This window comes from Melospiza melodia, chromosome 17 (genome assembly GCF_035770615.1).
Source record: "Melospiza melodia melodia isolate bMelMel2 chromosome 17, bMelMel2.pri, whole genome shotgun sequence".
Classification (NCBI taxonomy): domain Eukaryota; kingdom Metazoa; phylum Chordata; class Aves; order Passeriformes; family Passerellidae; genus Melospiza; species Melospiza melodia.
Window position 1 is genome coordinate 7,515,362 of NC_086210.1, and position 20,935 is coordinate 7,536,296.

The 20,935-nt window shown below is 49.5% G+C and overlaps 1 pseudogene; it reads left to right on the forward strand.

Moving 5' to 3' along the window:
- Positions 1-18,141: 18,141 nt before the first annotated feature.
- LOC134425967 (cTAGE family member 2-like) lies at positions 18,142-20,546 on the forward strand (annotated as a pseudogene).
- Positions 20,547-20,935: the final 389 nt, after the last annotated feature.

Sequence of the window (20,935 nt, forward strand, 5' to 3'; positions counted from 1 at the left end):
TGGGTTTTTTCATCTTTAACATATGTGTTTAACAGAGGCATGTTCAGTGTCTTTGTGGTTTAACAGATTGTCAGTTACACAAAACTTTTGTATTACTTTTTAAAATTCTTCTCATGTCAAACTACAACAGACATTCAATCAACAAAAAACACATCTCAAAGCATTGACTTGGCCCATTTGACTTCACAAACTCTAAGCCCATCCAAGTTAATGTTAATCAAAATTTGCAGGTGTACAGAAACAGAAGAAGAAGACACAGAAAGAGAGAAAGAAAAAAAGATCCAGAGAAGCACAAACACAGATACCAACTCCTGGATTCCAGCACAGAACAGATAGAAATTCCAAGAGGAGGTAGGGTCAAGATGTGTGCTTGCCTTGTGGTCAGCCTAAATATCCCTGGTCTTCCTGGGCCCTTCCCCCAGGTGGGCCTTGGGCTCATTTGGTCCCTCAGGAGCTGGGCTGGGGCCTGCAGAGGTGGCTGTGGAGCATTGCCTGTGCTGTGCCAGGGACTGGCAGCCGCTGCTGGGCTGGGATAGAGGCTCTGGGGAGATTGGGGTTCCAGGGCAGGGCCTGGACCTGCCTCTTCCTCCCCTCACACATGAAAAGTTGGTATCCAACAATCTCCTCCAGTCTGTCACAACAGGCAATGTTAGAGGGGGAACCCCAATTCTGGCCATGGGCACCTGGCTGAGAAGGACAGTTCCATAGGAAGGAAAGCACAGAGACCCTGTGTTTGGAAAGCAGCTGAAAGGCTCACTAAGCCAAGGCCAGCCAGACTTGTCAGGAATGGCAGATTTTGTCGGGAAGCAGTCTTTGGATCTAGGGAGTTGTGGAGGTGAAGCACCAATCTCTGCCACGGACACCTGGAGAAGCAGCACAATTCTTTCCTGTAGAAAGGAAAACACGGAGCCTTCTGTCACAGACATTTTTTCACAGAAATCCTTTCTTTCGGATTTCTGTGTCTTCTGGAAGGCAGAGGCCTCAGAAGAGAAGGTAGACAATTATTATCAGCTGCTGTGGAATGCAACAGGGGCATCTTGATTGGCTCATGTTCCTGTGTTTATAATTAAGGGTCAATCACAAAGTGCAAGCTAGGGACAGAGTCCTTGAACACAACTTTGTTATAGATTCTTTCTTTCTATTCTTAGCTTAGCCTAGCAGCTCTGCAAACTTCTCTCCTTATTCTATTTAGTATAGTCATAATGTATTATATATGATATATCAATAAATCCAGCCCTCTGATCAAGAAACAAGATTCACCGTCTCTCTCTCACCAGCAGCGACCCACTCAGGTCGCTGTAATGTCTGGTGACCCCTCGTGTCAGAGCAAAGATTAATTTGATAAGACCAGAGGAGCAAAATTGCTGCACTGGGTAAAAATCCTGTATGTGTAGCATTTGATGGTTGCTTTGAAGTGACCACAGAAGTGGATTCAGGCCAGGAGCTGAAGAACTGAAGATCCTGATTTGGACAGAGTTCACAGCCAAGGCTGACCACAAAGAGAACCTTCTTCTGGAAAACCTTCAGGAAAGATGGTAGAAAAGAGCAGCAGACCTGTGGAGCTGGCCAGAGCAAGCTGGACTCTTTCAAAAGGTACTGTTGGCTTTTCTATTCCTGATGAACCAGCCCTTCGTAGCTTGTGGCTTTTTGTATGGCAGACACATGCCTTGCCGGAAGTGGTTCTTTTTACTCCTTCAGAGTAGAAACTTATTGCCCTCTGGCGACACTGGTGTAGAGAAGATGGGTTTCTTTCTGTCAGCAATAGATCTCTATGAGTTCTTTCGATGGGCAAAGCTTTTTGGGTTTTTTACTGATGTCCTGTATGCTTTGGATGTTTTTGTCTGGGAGTGCATGGACTCCATTTTCCAGTTTGTCTGGAGCCAGGGACGTGTCCTTCCTTCTATCTACCCAGCATTTATAAAGCTTTTTCCAGTTCTGAAAAGGAGAGCAGCTGTCTTTCAATGGATTTCTAACTGTTGTGGGCAAGCTCTGTTTCCACCGGCCCTGGCAGAAGACCCCGTGGGGGATGACTTTCGGCTTCCCAGTCCCCCCTGCTTCGTGGTGGGGGGGGGGGGGGGTGAAACTTCGCAGCATGAAGAAGTTTTTTTTACTCTTTCTCCGGAGCATGCTCAGATGGAGTTTTCTCCTCCCCCACCCCTCTCTCCGGGGAGATAGGAGGAGGCAGTGCTGCCATAGCCGGCCTCGCAGACTCCGCCTTCAGACATGGGGGCGGCACCGGTCTCTGAGGTTTCTCCGCCTCTGCCAGCTCCACCTCTCCGAGTGATTCTGTCTCCGCCTCTCCAGGCGGTTCCGCCCACGGCTTCACCAGCCTCCCCGCCCCAGCCAGCGCCTGTGTCTGACACTGCAGAAGAGACAGCACTTCCGGTCCCTGATGAGTTGCTAAGCAACAGCGATGCCCCTCCGCCACTTTTCCCGGCTCCAGCGCTGCCTGTGTCAGCTCCACTGTTGCCCGTGTGCACTCTGACGGAGACTGCGACTGCGCCTCCGCAGCGGACCCCAGAGTCAGCGGCAGAAGACGGCACCAACCCCGTGCCATGCCTGCCGCTGCTTTCAGAGCCAAGGGACGCAGCAGCAGCGTGTTCCCGCGCATCCCCACCGCCTCAAACTGAGACAGTCCCTGTTCAGGATGGTGCTGAAAATGGCGCTGAACCCGCGGGACCCTCGGAGCAGCCCGCAGCTGCGCCTACACCTAGTGTGATTTCCCGCCCGAGTGTTTCGGGTTGTCCCAGGGCTGCCCCTGCTGGGGGAGCTGGGACAGGGGAAGAGGGTGTCAGTCGCTCCTTCCGTGAAGCCGGCATGGCCCGACAGCTGGGGGCAGCCCGCCTGCCTGCGTTGAAGATCAGCATTCTCAGCGGGTTGGGGAGTGTTTGGTCGGTTGCTGTCCCATGGAGGCTGCCATCTCTGCTGCCCCTCTTGTGCCCTAGTGACGAGGGGCAGGTGGGTTCTGCTGAAAGTTCTGCCTTTGGTCCCCAGCCCGGTGGGGGTGGTGCCATGAGGCGGATGAGAGACAAACCCAATGCAGTTCAGGGGAAGATGGCACAGATGGAGGAGACCATAGCTGGTTTGCTGTGGGAAACAAACATCTCCAGACTCCAGATGGGATTTCTGGGGAAGGCTTCTATTTCCCTGCTGCTGGCATGCCTCAGTGGTTTTGAGGAAAGGAAGCGTGTCACCACCTGTGCTGCCATTGTGCTGGCAGCAGGGTGCAGGCCTGTGGGAATGCAGAGACTGTGTCATGGGTTTGGCCTGGGCCATTGGGCTCAGGGAGTTCCTGGGCCGGGCCCACTGCGTGGCCTCCTTATGTTTCTGGGAATTCTGGTTTCTCCTACCGGTCCTGGTCCCCCTGTTGTGGGCCAGTTTTGGGGTTCCATGTACATCATGGGCCAGGGCCCCCAGGGCCTTTCCTTCTCTGACACTGCTCTGCTCAGCTGCTGCTCTTTTGCTTTTCGATTAAAAAAAAAAAAAATTAAAATTAAATAAAAAAGATTGAAAATAGTGGGCAGCAGCTCTGAAGCCCTGAAGCATTGAAAGGCCAGAAAAGGATATTCCAAAATTGTTTAAAATTGTGTTATGACTGTCAATGGTTTTTTGATAACTATTGATGGAACTCTTTTGCAGAAGTTTGTTTTCAGGAACAAAAAGGATTCTCAGATGTCCAAAAGAAAGAACTTCAGCTGATGGACTGTTCCTGTAACTCAGCTGCTTGGACTTGAATTCTATTTGCATTGTTTTTTGCATTTTCTTATATTGTAGGATTGTTTTAGTGATTTGTTAGTATTCTATATTTTATAGGTGAAGGAATTTCCTGTTCATTCCACATCAGCGTTTTTCTTTTAATTTTTACAATTTAGAAAGGTGAGATGTCGCAGACATTTTTTCACAGAAATCCTTTCTTTCGGATTTCTGTGTCTTCTGGAAGGCAGAGGCCTCAGAAGAGAAGGTAGACAATTATTATCAGCTGCTGTGGAATGCAACAGGGGCATCTTGATTGGCTCATGTTCCTGTGTTTATAATTAAGGGCCAATCACAAAGTGCAAGCTAGGGACAGAGTCCTTGGACACAACTTTGTTATAGATTCTTTCTTTCTATTCTTAGCTTAGCCTAGCAGCTCTGCAAACTTCTCTCCGTATTCTATTTAGTATAGTCATAATGTATTATATATGATATATCAATAAATCCAGCCTTCTGATCAAGAAACAAGATTCACCATCTCTCTCTCACCAGCAGCGACCCACTCAGGTCGCTGTAATACCTTCCCCAGTTTTTTGGGGGAAGATGGGAGGTGACCCTTGCAAAACCACTGCCAGAAAAACTTGTCCTGGCAATATTCCTATGGGAACAATCCCTGGATAAAAGGAAGTTTGGAGGTGAAATATCAATTCAGGCCATGGGTGCCTGGAGAAAAAGTTCTTTTCCATCAGAAGGAAAGCACAGAGCCCCAGTATTTCAGCAGCAGATGAGAAGCAACCTTCCACATGCCAAGATCAGTTGGACCAGTCAGGCAGTCCATGGGAGGCAAAACCAGCCATACCAGTTCTATGTTCCCTTGGCTTTATGGTGCTCCATAGTGTCACAATGGCGCCTTGGTTCCATAAGGCCCCACAGTGTCACAATGGTCCCAATGATTCCATGAGTCCCTGCAGTGTCACAATGGTCTCTGTGGTTCCCTGTCAGGACCCAGGACATCCCTCTGGCTGTCCTGAGCAGCCAAGACCCCTGTCAGGGGTCTCAGAGACCCTGGCACAGAGCCCAAAATGCCCCTGTGGTTTTGATTATGACCCGTGGAGCAAATTACCAACCTTGTATGAAGATCAACAAGCCACAACAGTTTAAATAGAATATTAGTGAAGTTATCACAGGGTGGAAAAGTAGATTTTTGCGTTTTTGGTATGGGGGTTCAGGAGGCAAGATGGAGGGAACTAAGTGTGTACAGCCTTTCTCCTTCTTGGCCTCCATCTTCTGCTGTGGTGTTGGCACTTACAGATTGGTTAAGAGTAGAAGCTCAATGTCTAACATAGGTGATAGGTTTTGGAAAGTAATTGTAAACATTGTATACATAGTTTTTGTATAAAGACATAACATCGCCCTCAGGGCAGGCAGAATGCCTCGGACTGTCTTTGTGAGCTGAACTCGGCAGGGCACTAGAAAATTTTTAATAGATAAGATAAAATAAACAACCTTGAGACCAAGAAATGAAGAGCCCTGACTCCTTCTTCAAGCACCGGGCTGGGAAAAGAGACTTTTAAACTTTTCTCGGGGTCACTCTGATAAGCTAATGATCCCGACAGTTCCCCAGGCCCCACAATGACACACGATTCCTCCGTTCCAAGCAGCCTGGAATATTACAATGGACCTTTGGATCCTGGGGGTTTGTGGTGTCACAATGGTCTCCCTTTGGCTGCAGAGTGTCACAATGGACAATTGATAACAGGAGGCCACTGTGTGTCACCCTGGAGCTTTGGTTCCATGAAGCCTGCAGTGTCACAATGAACGCTTGGTTCAATGGAGTTCCACAATGTCACCATGGCCCCTCGGTTCTATGCAGCCTGCAGTGTCACAATGGTCTCCTTTGGTGGCCCAGTGTCACAATGGACCACTGAGGTCATGAGGCTTTGCAATATCACCCTGGACCTTTGGTTCCATGCAGCCCTGAAGTGTCACAATGGCCTCTTGGATTCACAAGACCCCACAGTATCACAATGGTCTTCTTGGTTCTGTGAGGATCCCCAGGGTCACAATGGTCTCACTGGTTCCATGAGGCTTCAGAGTGTCACAGTGCTTTCCTTATTCCATAGGGCCTCACAGTGTCCCAATGATTCTATGGATTCCCTCAGTGTCAAAATGGACCTTGGTTCCATGAGGCTCTGCAGTGCCCAAATGGTCTCTCCCTTAGGTTCTATGAGGTCTTGCAATGTCACAACGGACCGTTGGCTCCATGGGGTCTTGCAGTGTCACAATGGCCCCTTGGTTCGATGGGGCCTCTCAGTGTCACAATGATCCCTACATTCCATGGAGCCACACAGTGTCAGTACTGTCCCTTTGGTTCCATGAGGCCCAGCAATGTCACAGTGCTCTCCATGATTCCATGAGGCCCCACAGTGTCACAATGGTCCCTTGGTCTCACAGGGCCCCACGGTGTCACAATGATCCATTGGTTCCATGGGCCCTGCACTGCTGCATTCCCCCCTCCCCTTCTCAGGCTGCCCTGCCAGCTGAGAAATGCTCCTTGGGGCTCAGCCTTGGCCAGCAGCCCCTGGGCTCAGCTCCTCTGCAGCTCATCACAAACAATGTCTGCTCCAGGCACAGCTGCTGCCCAACCAGCTCCTGGTTTCTCTAGGAGCAGACCTAGGAACTATTTTTGTTCCCTCAGTAACACAACATCCCTGTTCTCACACTACCAAAGAAAGTTGTTGATGCCAAGTGTGGCCAGGATGAACCATTGCTGGGACTGCAGCTCCTCTCTTGGGGCCCTGCACACAGCACTCCAAAAGGAGCCCTTGGAGCTCTCCTGGGCCAGCGACTCCCTCTGAGTGGGGCCTCTCCCAGCCGGGAACTCTCCTGTTTGCTGCACTTGGGGATCCCAAACAACGACGGAGCCTGGGCCGATCCCCCCACTCCTCCAGGCTCAACCCTTCACCCACTGGGCAGATGTCAAAGGATCCACAGGGAGCATTCCCTGCCCTCAGGGGAATTGCTCCCAGGTGCCTTGCACTGACTCTGTGTCTGTGTGCACACAGGAGTGCCTGTGCTGGGGAAATGTGGCAGAAATGCTGCTCTCTGAGGGGTTGGAGTGCCTTGGATAGCTGAGTCAGTCAGATATCCAGATATCAGTAAGTATAAGTCACGAGGTCTAAACGAAGTTAAATGCTGCTATGAGTTGCTCGTTTTCTAAGTTTTTACATTTAATTTATTAGCTAAGTTAAGGATTGTTAAGTGTAATTCCTCTGTTAAATTTCTAACTCATAGGTTTTAAGTTAGATTAAATAGTGCTAAGTGCTGTTCTTTTGCTGAACTGGGGAGTTGAAGGTACCAGTTAAAGTTAAGGTATAAGTAAAGTCCTGTTAAGTTTGACCTCTCTTAAGCTTTTTGGCCCATATTCCTTTTATCTTTGCCCTCACTGCCCTTGTGTCTCACACATACCCAGGAAGAGTTCTTGCCTGATTTCTGGTTTGATTGACTGGATTTTGCTTGGTTTTGTTGTTGCTTTGTTTCCTTGGTGTGCCAGAAGTGCCCAGTCAGGAGCAGAGTGACTCCTGCCAAGGAATTTTGTGCTGCTGTCCCTTAATATTAAATCTGGTTTTTGCTGATCCCTTGCTGGGGATTTTTTCAGCACTCTCAAGGCCTCGTTCGTAACAAGGTGAAGGAGCCCTGGCCAGGCTCTGGCCCTGGGGGACACGAGGATGCTGCCGGGGTGTCCGTGTCCCCCTGTTCCACCCCCAGGGCCCCAGCCCCCCGTCCCTGTGTCAGGCTCTGGGGTCGATCTCGTGGAACATCCTCTGGGGGAGACTGCGGGGCTGGGGGCGGGGGGACCCGAGGGGACAGGGGACCCCGCTGTGCACGAGCAGGGATTGACTGCTCTGGGGGGAACTGTGAGGGGGGCCGGGGCAGAGTGACCTCCCCAGGGATCTCACACAGCCATCTGTGATGCCACAGCCCCCTATGATGCCACACAGCTCTTTTGCAATGTCACACAGTCATCTGTGATGTCACTGCCCACTCTGGGACATCACGCAGAATCCTTGTGATGTCACAGAGCCAGCTCTGGGATGTCACCCTGGAATGTCATGCACCTGCACTGTGATTTTACAGAAGACTCTGTGGTGTCAGAAAGTCACTATGTGATGTCACAGCCCATCCTATGATGTTACATAGCCACCCAGTGATGTCACAACCCACTCTCTGATGTCATAGAGCAAGCCTCTATGATGGCAGGATCTGCTCTGTGGCCACTCCTTCCACCCTGTGATGTCAAAGACAGTTGTGTGATGTCACAAACCCTCTCTGTGATGTCATACTGCTACTCTGTAATGGCACTGCACACACTTTGACATCACAGCCTGCTCTATGATGTCATCCAGCCATGCCATGATGTCACAGCCTGCTTTGTGATGTCACAGAATCCCCTCTGTGATGATGTAGCTGCTCATTGACCTCACACAACAAACTCTGTGCTCTCATAGCCCTACCTGTGACCTCACACAACCCACTCTGTGCTGGCTTTGGCCTCTTGGGGACCACCTCTCATGCGCTTTCAAAACACCTGGGGGCCTGTGCTTTTCTTCTCATTGAAAAAAACATCTCTCAAGTCCAGGTATCCATGGCCAAATTTGAGAATCAGCCTCCAAAATTCCTTATATCCAAGGATATCTCCCAGAAAAAAAGCTGCCAGGTCTGTCCAGGTTCTCTTGGTTTCCTGAGGGCCATATTCCATCTGCCTTTGAAACACTGGGGCTCTGCACTTCCCTTCTGATGGAAAAGAACTGTCCTTCTTGTCCTGATGCCCGTAGACAAAAGTGGGTTTTGGCCCCCCAAATTCTGTCTTTCCAAGGATTCTTCCCTGACCACAGGTCTGGCTGGCCTTGGCCTCCTTGGGGCTGCCTCTAATCAGCCATTGAAACACTGGGGCTCTGCCCTTTCCTTCCCATGGAGAACTGTCATTCCAGTCCAGGAACCCATGGCTGAAATGGAATTCCACCCCCAAAACTCTCTGAAAATCTAAGGGTTACTGTAAGACAAAACCTGCTAGGACAGACAGGTCTGGCTGGCCTTGGCTTCTGGTGACTGCTTCTCGTCTGCTTTCAAACCCTGGGGTTCTGTGGTGTCCTTCCTATAGAAAAGAACTGTCCCTCTTGTCCAGGTGCTCCTGGCCTCAAGCACTTGACAATTTATAGGGACATGGGAGCCCGGTGCTCAGTGGGGTGGGCAGTGAGGACAGCAGAGGAGAGCCCTGGAAGGGATTGAAGGGTGGTTTCAGAGATGGTGGATCCTTTTCACATGGTAGAAAACAGCCAGAGAAAGAAAGAATTAATTCCAAAGGCACCTGAGAAGACCCAGACTGGACACCAGGATAAAGGAATTTCCCTGCCAGGGCAGGGCTGTGGTACAGCACGTCCCCAGAAGGAGCCTGAAGCAGCCCAAGGCTTTGTGTGGAGAGGCAGAGGCAGGCAGGAGGCAGAGCTGTCAGCAAAGGAAGGGCCCAGCCAGGTGGGGCAGCCGGGGAATGCCGACAGCCTGCAGGGACAGAGGCGCAGGGCAGGGACACCATGGGACAGCCTGGGCTGCACAGGGCACAGGGATGGGCAGCAGCTGCAAGACAGCCCTGACAGAGCCAACTTGGGCAGCACTTTGGCCATGGCTGCTGGGCCTGGGCCTGAGGCCACGAGGAGGGGACAAGTGACCCTTGCAGGGCTGGGGCCTCATTGCCTCCTTGTCCCTGCTCAGCAGCCTGGGAGGGGCTGCCCCATGCTCCTGCCCTTGCCATTGCACATCCCCACATGCCAGTGCCCATCCCGGGAAGAGCCCTGAGCAAGGAGGGAGGGACAGGATCTGCCGGGCCAGGGGCTGGGGCTCAGGCCTTGGCTGTTTGCATTCCTCAAACACATCCATGTTTGCTCAGCACCAGAGACATCTTTGCCTTGCTTGTCCCCAGGTGCCATCACTGTCTCCAGTGTTCCGCTCTAACTGGAACCTGGGGACAATTTCACAAGAGTTATGTCCCTCAGTGGGCCCCATTTAACTACAAGAAACTTCCATGTTTCAACTTAACTTCAAGTTCTTGAGAAGTTCTTTGAGCCCACTCTGAGGGACAGAATCTGATGTAAATAGCACCAAAGGACCAGAGGATCATTAAAGTCCCTGTGCTATGTCTGTGCTGCTGAGCTGGGCCGGGCTCCTGGCCCAGAGGCAGCTCCTGGCAAGGGCAGAGCTGCAGAGACAGCTCTGGCCAGGAGCAGCTCCTGTGCACAGCCCAGCAGGGCTGGGGCACTGCCAGGGCCCCTCAGGGACACCAGCAGGGCACAGACAGAGCTCACAGGGGCTCAGCACTGGCAGGGGCTGTGGGATGGCCCTGAGGGGGCTGTGTCACAGCAGCACCTCTGTGGCTGTGTCATAGAGGCACAGACCAGCTGGGATGTCAGCAAGGGGCTGTGTGACAGCCCAGAGTGGGTTGTGTGAGGTCACAGATTGGGCTGTGACATCACAGAGTTTGCTGTGTGAGGTCATTGAGCAGCTACAGCATCACACAGGGGATTCTATGACATCACAGAGCAGGCTGCGACATCATGGCATGGCTGGATGTCGTCATAGAGCCAGTGGTGAGGTCAAAGTGTGTGCTGTGAAATTACAGAGTGGCAGTATGACATCACAGGGAGGGTTTTGTGACATCCCTGAGGTGTGAGGCCATAGAGCAGATCCTGCAATCATAGAGGGCGGTTCTGTGGCATCACAGAGTGGGTTGTGACATCACTTGGTGTCTGTGTAACATCATAGAGGAGGCTGTAATATCACAGAAAAGACTGTGACATCACATGGTGACTTTGTGACATCACAGCACCTTCTGTGACATCACAGTGCAGCTGCATGACATTCCAGGCTGACAACCCAGATTTGGTTCTGTGGCATCACAAGGGTGCTGTGTGTCATCCCAGAGTGGCCTGTGACATCTCAGGAAGCTGTGTGACATCACAGGGGCTGTGTGACATCACAGGGGCTGTGTGAGGTTATTGGGGAGGTCACTCTGCCCCGGCCCACCTCACAGTTCCCCCCAGAGCAGTCCAACCCTGCTCGTGCACAGCGGGGTCCCCTGTCCCCTCGGGTCCTCCCGCCCCCAGCCCCGCAGCCTCCCCCAGAGGATGTTCCACGAGATCGACCCCAGAGCCTGACACTGGGACAGGGGGATGGGGCCCTGGGGGTGGCACAGGGGGACAGGGACCCCCCGGCAGCATCTCTGTGTCCCCCAGGGCCAGAGCCTGGCCAGGCCTCCTTCACCCTGCTACCAACAAGGCCTTGAGAGCACTGAAAAAATCCCCGGCAAGGGAGCAGCATAAAACAACATTTAATATTAAGGGACAGCAGCACAAATTTCCTTGGCAGGAGTCACTCTGCTCCTGATTGAACACTTCTGGCACACCAAGGAAACAAAGCAACAACAAAACCAAACAAAATCCAGTCAATCAAACCAGAAATTAACTGACAATTCTCCCTGTGTGTGTATGACACAAAAGGACGGTGAGGACATGGACAAAAAGAATATGGCCCAAAAGGTTAACAGAGGTCAAACTTAACAGAACTGAACTTAACCCTAACTGATACCTTAAAAGAACAGCACTTAACAGTTTTTGACCTACCATATAACCCATGACTTACTAATTTGACAGAGGAATAACACGTAACTGTATTTGACTTATCTAATATTAAAAGTAACAACATCACAAAAGAATAACTCTTAGAAACATTTAACTTTACTTAGAACTTGTGATTTAACCTCACTTATAGGCCTGACTGACTCAGCTATCCAATGCACTCAATCCCTCAGAGCATTTCTGCCACATTTCCCCAGCACAGGCACTCTTGTGTGCACACAGACACAAAGAGTCAGTGCAAGGCACCTGGGAGCAATTCCCCTGAGGGCAGGAAATGCTCCCTGTGGATCCTTTGGCATCTGCCCAGTGGGTGAAGGGTTGAGCCTGGAGGAGTGGGGGGATCAGCCCAGGCTCCGTCGTTGTTTGGGATCCCCGAGTGCAGCAAACAGGAGAGTTCCCGGCTGGGAGAGGCCCCACTCAGAGGGAGTCGCTGGCCCAGGAGAGCTCCAAGGGCTCCTTTTGGAGCGCTGTGTGCAGGGCCCCAAGAGAGGAGCTGCAGTCCCAGCAATGGTTCATCCTGGCCACACTTGGCATCAACAGCTTTCTTTGGCAGTGTGAGAACACAGATGTTGTGTTACTGAGGGAACAAAAATAGTTCCTAGGTCTGCTCCTAGAGAAACCAGGAGCTGGTTGGGCAGCAGCTGTGCCTGGAGCAGACATTGTTTGTGATGAGCTGCAGAGGAGCTGAGCCCAGGGGCTGCTGGCCAAGGCTGAGCCCCAAGGAGCTGGCAGGGCGGCCTGAGAAGGGGAGGAGGGAATGCAGCAGTGCAGGGCCCATGGAACCAATGGATCATTGTGACACTCTGTGCCCTGTGAGACCAAGGGACCATTGTGACACTGTGGGGCCCTGTGAGACCAAGGGAACATTGTGACACTGTGGGGCCTCATGGAATCATGGAGAGCACTGTGACATTGCTGAGACTCATGGAACCAAGGGGACTTTACTGCCTGTGTGGCTCCATGGAATGTAGGGATCATTGTGACACTGAGAGGCCCCATCGAACCAAGGGTCTAACGGGTCCATTGTGACACCATGGGGCCTCATGGAACTGTGGAGAACATTATGACACTTTGGGGTGTCATGGAACCAAGGGGCCATTGTGATACTGAGATGCTCCGTGGAGCCAAAAGTCCATTGTGACATTGCAAGGCCTCATGGAACATGGAGAGACCATTAGGACACTTCACAGCCTCATGGAAACAAGGGGAGGTAGTGACACTGAGGAGACTCATGGGATCATGGAGAACATTGTGACACTGTGAGGCCCCATAGAATAGGCAAAGCATTGTGACTCTGTGAGTCCTCATGGAACCAGTGAGACCATTGTGACCCTGGGGGTCCCCACAGAACCAAGAGGATCATTGTGACACTGTGGGGCCTCGTGAAAACAAGAGGCCTTTGTGACACTGCAGGGCTGCATGGAATCAAAGGGCCATTGTGATATTGCAGGCCCTCGTATCATCAATGGTCCATTGTGACACTGTGGAGCCAAAGGAGACCATTGTGACACTGCAAATCCCCAGGGTCCAAAGGTCCATTGTGACATTGCAGGGCTCATGAAACAGAGGAGTCCTGTGACATTGTGAGGCCTGGGAAACCACGGAGACCACTGTGACACTGCAAGGCCTCATGGAATCATTAGTACCACTGTGACACTTGGGGCCTTCTGGAACCTTGGGGCCACTGTGACATTTTGGTACCCCATTGAACCAAGGGTCCATTGTGACACTATGGACCCCATGGCCCATAGTGACCATTATGGCACTGTGGGGCCTCATGGATCCAAGGCACCATTGTGACACTATGGGGCCCTGCAAAACTAAGGGAACATGAAACAAGTCTGGCTGGTTTGGCCCCCCAGGGGCTTCCTGACAAATCACCTTGGCATATTGAGGGTCTCTTCTCATCTCCTATTCAAATGGTGGGGCTCCATGCTTTCCTTCCCAATTGAAAAGAGCTCTTCTTCTCCTCCAGGCATCCATGGACAGAACTGGGATTTCCCCTCCAAATTTCCTTACATCCATGGATTGTTCCAATAGGAATGTTGCCAGGACAAGTCTGGCTGGTAATGGTTTAATAAGGGTCAGCTGTCATCTGTCCCCAAAATACTGGGGAAGGCTCTGTACTCTCCTTCCTATGGGAAAAAAATGTCCTGCTTCTCCAGGTGCCCATGGCAGAGATTGAGCTTCCACCTCCAAAATTTCCTAAATCGAAAGACTGCCCCCAGAAAAAATCTGCCATTCCTGACAAGTTTGGCTGGCCTTGGACTAGTGAGGCTCTCACCTGCCTTCTAAACACTGGGGCTCTGTGCTTTCCTTCCTATGGAAAAGAACTCTCCTTCTCAACCAGGTGCCCATGGCCAGAATTGGGATTTCAACTCCAGCATTTCCCTGTTGTGACAGACTGGAAGAGATTGTTCGCTGGAAACATTTTGTGTGTGGGGGAGCAAGGGGCAGGTCCAGCCTTGACCTGCCCTGGAACCCCAGCCCTGCCCTGCCCTGGAACCCCAATCTCCCCCAGAGCCTCTATCCCAGCCCAGCAGCGGCTGCCAGTCCCTGGCACAGCACAGGCAATGCTCCACAGCCACCTCTGCAGGCCCCAGCCCAGCTCCTGAGGGACCAAATGAGCCCAAGGCCCACCTGGGGGAAGGGCCCAGGAAGACCAGGGATATTTAGGCTGACCACAAGGCAAGCACACATCTTGACCCTACCTCCTCTTGGAATTTCTATCTGTTCAGTGCTGGAATCCAGGAGTTGGTATCTGTGTTTGTGCTTCTCTGGATCTTTTTTTCTTTCTCTCTTTCTGTGTCTTCTTCTTCTGTTTCTGTACACCTGCAAATTTTGATTAACATTAACTTGGATGGGCTTAGAGTTTGTGAAGTCAAATGGGCCAAGTCAATGCTTTGAGATGTGTTTTTTGTTGATTGAATGTCTGTTGTAGTTTGACATGAGAAGAATTTTAAAAAGTAATACAAAAGTTTTGTGTAACTGACAATCTGTTAAACCACAAAGACACTGAACATGCCTTTGTTAAACACATATGTTAAAGATGAAAAAACCCAGGAACCTCCTCTTTCTTTTCCAGTCAACAAAGAGGCAGCAGGCCCTGGCCCCAGCCCCCATCTCAAGGAAACCAAACCAAACCAAACCAAGCAACCCTGCTGTGGGCTGAGCCCCTGCCCCCCTCCCCAGGCTGCCGCCTCCCCCCGCCATTGGCCCCATTCTAACCAAACTAAACCCCAACAGCTACCAAAAAGGAAAACAAAAGAGGCTACAAAACCCCAACCAGAACAAAGCTGGCCACAGCAATTAAAATCTTACCATCAAGTCCCCTCCCCCAAGACAATTAAAACTAAAACCCCCAGAACCTACAACCCACACAAAATAACCCTACAAGTGAAATTATAAACAAAACCCCACAAAAACCAACCATAACCATAAAAAAATTCCTATCACAACCCAACAACAACTTCAACCACAAGCTACTGATAGGTCAGTTGTTAATCCTTTTAATACTTCAATCCTACCTTGTGTAAAAGAAAAACAAAATACAAGCATATAAAAAACAAGTAAAAACCATCAAAGTCAGTAAAGAAGAAATTAAATCCAAAAAAAAAAAAAAGAAAAAATATTTTATACTTAAAACTAAAATCCTATTATAAACTATAAGGAAAAAACTCTTTTCATTAAAAAAATAAAACTATAAAAAATTCAAATTCATATCAAAGAAAAACCTCCATGCTAAAATAAAACAACTCTTTAAATAACTGTACTTTCATAAAAATTTAAACAGGGGGGAAAATGTAATCCAGTACCCCCAAGAGAAGATCGCTATTCCCAGAGATAAAAATATTTTTTAAAAGGAAATAATAAAAACATTTACCTTTAAACAACTCATATTTAAAACTATACCTCATAAGTCAACATGGCCCATCAACATGTTGTAAAACAGCTTGTAGCAAAAAAACAACTTCACAGTAATGAAGTTCCCCAGACAACTGTTATCCATGACAAAATTAAGGAACACAAAAAAGAAATTTCATCGTGTAAAAAAACTCCATTAACTTAACAGGAAAACCATCTCTCCCTAAAACTAAAAAAAAGACAAATTTAGGAATAGTAAACTACTAGAAATTTTCAGTTTAGTTTCTTTACATTGTCAGGTTAAAAAAAAAAGAAAAGTTGTAAAGAAAAAACTGTGTTCTAAAGAACTTATTTTAATTCTTACTTACTTTTTTTCTTTTATCTGCTTTTAATAAAATTTTCTTTATACCCTTTTAAATTTTTGGCATATTTTACCTTTCTCTTAATCCAATCTCACAACAAAATAAATAAATAAATAAATATTTACCCGATACTAAAACCCACAACACTCATCAATACAATAATTAAGAAATCTCAAAAATAGAAAAATTTTAAATTATCAAACCAAAACCACTACGATGTCATAGTAAACCCTTTGCCAAAGTTTCTCTGATTTTCTAAAATACCCAGTAAAGGCTGTTTAGTTCTTTTGAGCTCCTGAGAATCTCTTGTTGTTATTTCTCCAGGGAGTCCAACTCAGAGGACAAACAAATGCAATTCCTTTGAAATGTCACCTTGAAAAAATTGTTTGCGGGATGAGGGTCAGGGCTTGTGTGTCCTGCTTGGCACAGCCCAGGCAGGGCTTTCCCAGCCACATTCCACACTCCATTTCCCAGCTGGAGCCGCTGCTGCCTCTGAGTTGTGCTGCCCCAGCCCCAGGGACGCTCTCCTTGTCTGCCCATTCCCCCACGGTCTCTGGGCAGGGATGGCCTCAGTGGGGGCTGCTGACATTCTCAGCAACTTGGAAGCTGCTGCTGAATTTTCCTGCTCCACAGGCTTGTTCAGCCTTCAGCTCATCAGTGCAGCAATTCAGTGTCCCAAGGTTCATTAACATTCAGAACAGCTGAACGAGCCAAGCCTCTGGGAATCATTTTATTTTAATTTTCCAATAATTTTTGGTTAATTAGACAGATTTCATAAGTGTATTCAAACTGAATCTATTCTATTTAAAAAGACAGCAAGAATAGATTTTTCAGGTCCTGTTTAGGTTTTTTTCCCCTGTTAATAAATTGATAAGTGCAATCTCCAAATGACACTGAAACCAACTACCTCCTCATGCAGTTTGAATAGATATAAAAATCAGCCTGTCTGTTTTCCTTCATCCCTCCTTTGCCAGGCTTTTTCTGGGACAAGGGAGCTCTGCTCTGTCTATGGAAGGAGGTCCAAGTTCCACCACTGGAGTGGGAATCACAACTCATCATGTTTGTGTCCTTTTGGGATCAGGAACTGGTGAGACTCAGAGGCACAGAAAGTTTCTCTTCATGGCCAACAGATCATAGTGGAACAGGACAAAATTTAATATCAATCACACTCTTCCCTGAGCTATGTACAACACCCCAGCAGTATCTGATGAGTCCACCATCCACAAGTGATTTCCATACCAGAATTATTTATACAAACATGGTTCTATGATTGATGTAAACACAATTAAGTTCTTCTATCAGGATGCTCACCTAGATTGGGTGCAGAGCAGCTCGAACAATTCCTGATTTGCAAAGCTGTCAGGGGTGGATGGAGAAAGGGAGGTCAGGCTGCTCTTGGTGTTGAGGAAATGCTGAAACCAGTCTGACTCATTTCATCTCCTCATGTCCTGGCTGATGTCTCCTCTTTCCCCTTCCACCCATTGGCTCTTGTTTCCCCCCAGCCCCCTGTCAAGAGTCTGGCTCTGTGTTCTCCATCCCCTCCTCACTGGCATTGCCAAGCTGGCATGAGGAGCCCCTCAGGCTTCCCTGCTCCAGGCTGGACAAGCCCAGCTCCCTCAGCCTCTGCTCACAGCCCAAGGGCTCCAGCCCCACCTTGGAGGCCCTTCCCAGACCCTGCTCCAGCTGCCAGACATCTTTCCTGCCCTGGCCAACCCAAAACAGGTCTCAGTGACCAGGATAATCCACGTCCTTGATGTCCTGGTCACACAGCCCTGGCCCCTTGTCCCCATGTCAGGCTCTGGGGTGGATCCTGTGGAACATCCTTTGGTGGAGGCTGTGGCTCCAGGTGGGCCAGGGGAATCCCGGGGGACAGGGACCCTGCTGGGCATGAACAGCATTGGACTTCTTGGGAGAAACTGTGAGGGGGAGCTGGGGCGAAGTGACCAACCCAGTGACCTGACACAGCCCTGCTGGGATGTCACACAGCCTCTCTGTTGTGGGCTTAAGATATCGTGTTATCTGGGAGATCTCGCGATATTACGCCTACCCCTCTCCCTTTACTGTTGCCCTGCCATTCCCCCCTGTTAGAAATTACCCCTGTTGGCAGTTAGCAAAGGCCATTTCACTGTCCACCACATTGGTGTCAGCGTGTCTTGGTCCGTGTGGCAGGGGTGCTGCCACAGAGCCGTGCTCGACCCGGGACACCACACTATAGCCCCTGTAGTGGCGGCAACAAGTGGTGCTGGGAACCCGGGATTGAACCCGGGAGCGGGAATCGCCTGGGCGAGGGAATGGCAACCGGAGCAGCGGGACTGTCTCCGACGGGGAGGACACTCCCGGAGGACCAACAAAAGGGGGAAAATCTCCCATTGGGAGCTCGGCAAAAGAGGAAGGCTCACGCTAGGGACTGGCGGAGGAGGAGGTCTTGCGCCAGAGGACTGACGAAGGAGGAAGGCTCACGCCGGAGAATCGGCGAAGGAGAAGAGCTCTCGCTGCAGCCGACGGAAGAGTAAGGCTCGCGTCATGATTGGCGCATGAGAAAGGCTCACACCAGGCTAGCGAAAGAGGAGGGCTCACGCCGAGGGACCAGTGAGGGAGAGAATGGAGTCACTTTTTAAGGTCATTTTTAAATTATGGGACAGTGTTATGCAGGCTCTTGGGCAGGAGAGGGGAGAGTTGGGGGCCGCCCAGGACTGCTTGCGGGATGGGCCCCATCAGGATGTGGGTGATTATGAGTCCACAGAGGGTGGTAATTTGCAGCCGCGGGAACACCCCCTGGTAGAGAAAAAAAGATCATTTTGGGACGGGCTGCTGGAGGAAGCCCGAGCGGCAGCCGTTGATTCAGAAGTGCCGTGCGGGGCCGTTAGCCCAAGGGCGCGGAGCCCAGCCGATAAGCTGGGACCGCGGAGCGGGGCTGCCATTGATTCGGGCTCCGAGGGAGCCTGGGCGGGGCCTCCGCCCTGCATGCTGCGGAGGGGCCGGCCCCCGAAAAGGGGGGGGGCGCCGCTCTGAGGGGGCCTGGGCGGGGCCTCTGCCCTGCGCGCCCGCGGAGTGGCGAGCCCTTGAAAGGGGAGAACACAGACGCGGCCGCGGCCGCGATCGGCGGAGATACTGGAGGGCTTCAAGTTAACACAGGCATGCGCGGGCACTACAGAGGGAAGGAGCACGGAGGGAAAGCTGACGTTGCTCTGAGTGTGTTCAGTCGGAGACCGCATTACAGCAGGAGGCGGGGCGAGCTTAGAGGCAGAGAGCGGCCCGGGGCTAAGGCAGAAGGAAGGTTCGGGAACCTGGAAGTCACCAGTCAGTTGAGTTCTGGGACTGATTTGGACTCGGACTGGGATGAGTGTTTTCCTAAGCGGTCCGCTGCTGATCCCGATTCTTATTCTGGCTCTTCTGATACAGAGGAAGAGGGAGTGAGGGCACATAAGGGTAGCCACCGCAGTCCTCCTGTTTGGGTCAAGGAACAAACCCCCCTCACGAACTGGAAGAAGAAAAATCGAAGCAGTTGGGAAATGATACCTTGGTGGCTGAAATTCAGGAGAAAGTGGAGTCTTCAGAGAATGAAGAAAATCTATCCAGTCACAAATTGATGAGGCCAAGTCCACCCTAAAAGTGTATCAGATTAGTACTGAGAGACTCAAGACATCTGTTCAAGATGCAGTAGATGAAAACAGCCATCTCCAGGAAAGTGAGAAACAGCTTTTACAAGAAGCTGAAGGATGGGGTGAACAATTTAGTGAACTAAATGAAGAAACAAAGATGTTTGAGTCTTCTAAAACAGATGTAGAAGAAGTTTTGAAAAATAGAGAGCCAAATCAAGTCACTGACACAATATATACTGAACATGAAAGACTGGAGTTCAGCAATACAGGAAGATGGTGACACTGAAGACAACCACTGGGACACAGATATAAAGGGGGAAACAGAGAATGGAGAGCACTTAGATGATGAACAAAAATGAACAGTAAAAAAATTGATCTATGCTGCAAAGTTAAATGCTTGTTTAAAGACCATGGAAGCAGAAAGAGACCAAGTGCATTCAAAAGTGTCTGATGAAAATAAAGCTAAAGAAGAACTTATGGAATGCATAGAAACGCTCCAAAGCCAGCAAGCTTCCTTGCAGTCTGAGAATGAATCTTTTGAAAGCGAAGTTCATAAGCTTCAGCAGAAACTTAAAGTAATGACTGAGCTTTATCAAGAAAATGAAATGAAACTACACAGGAAGTTGACAGTAGAAGAGAGGGAGAGTCCACAGAAGGAAGAAAAGCTTTCTAAAGTAGATGAAAAAATTATTCATGCTGCTGAAAAACTTAACAGCTACAGAGAGCAAGCAAAGGACCTGGAAGAAGAGCTGGAGAGAACCATTCGTTCTTATGAGAATCAGATTACTTCACATGAGAAAAAAGCTCATGATAATTGGCTGACAGCCCGAGCAGCTGAAACTGCTCCAACTTTATTGGAAGGTCCTTTAAGGCTTTCACCTATGTTTCCAGGTGGAGGAGGAGGAAGAGGATCCAGAGGACCAGCTGCCATGTATGAAGCTGGAAGTGAAAGAGGAGAGCTGGATTCTGATAGATTAACTGATCCCCACAGACCACCATCAGATACTGGATCCCTGTCTCCTCCTTGGGAAAGAGAACACAGGATAATTCTGTCTCCACCAGGTGAGGCTTATGCTGATCCAGCTCATCCAGCTCAAAGACAAGGAAGATTTTTCCCTAATCCTCCAAATACTGGAAGACTTTCTGGACCAGCAAAACTATGAGCTTACAATGTTCAGTCTTTTGATAAAACAGATGGGCAGACATCTTCAGAACATAGTCCAAGAACAGAACCTAATTTTAGTGCTCTTTGCAGATCTGGGATAGTTTGCATGCTTAGCACCGTAAATCTTTCAAATGCAAAATGTAACATGGCTCAGTTTATGCACCCCATTTAGAGTCTGCTTATGTTGACACAAAGAACAGTTTCAGTATGTCATGAGTATCATTTTAATGCCCTTCAGAAATAATACCTGCATGATGGTAGATATTAGAAAAAGTTTGGTTGTTCTGGTGTGTACAGAGCCCTTCAGCTCACCACAAAATGGGAGAGACAAAGCCATATAAATATAAGTGAAAGTCACACAAAGTGGAAAAGGGATAATGGTTTGAACACATATACATTGTAAGACCTCCGTCCTTCCCTGACTGCTGTGTTTTCTTTTTTAAATTGTGAACTCTTAGGGACTGACCCTCAACAAATGAATACCTTGACTAGAATATTAGAGACCAACCCTGTTAGGAACTCTAGATGCTAATGAAATACAGATTATGTAAATATGTATGA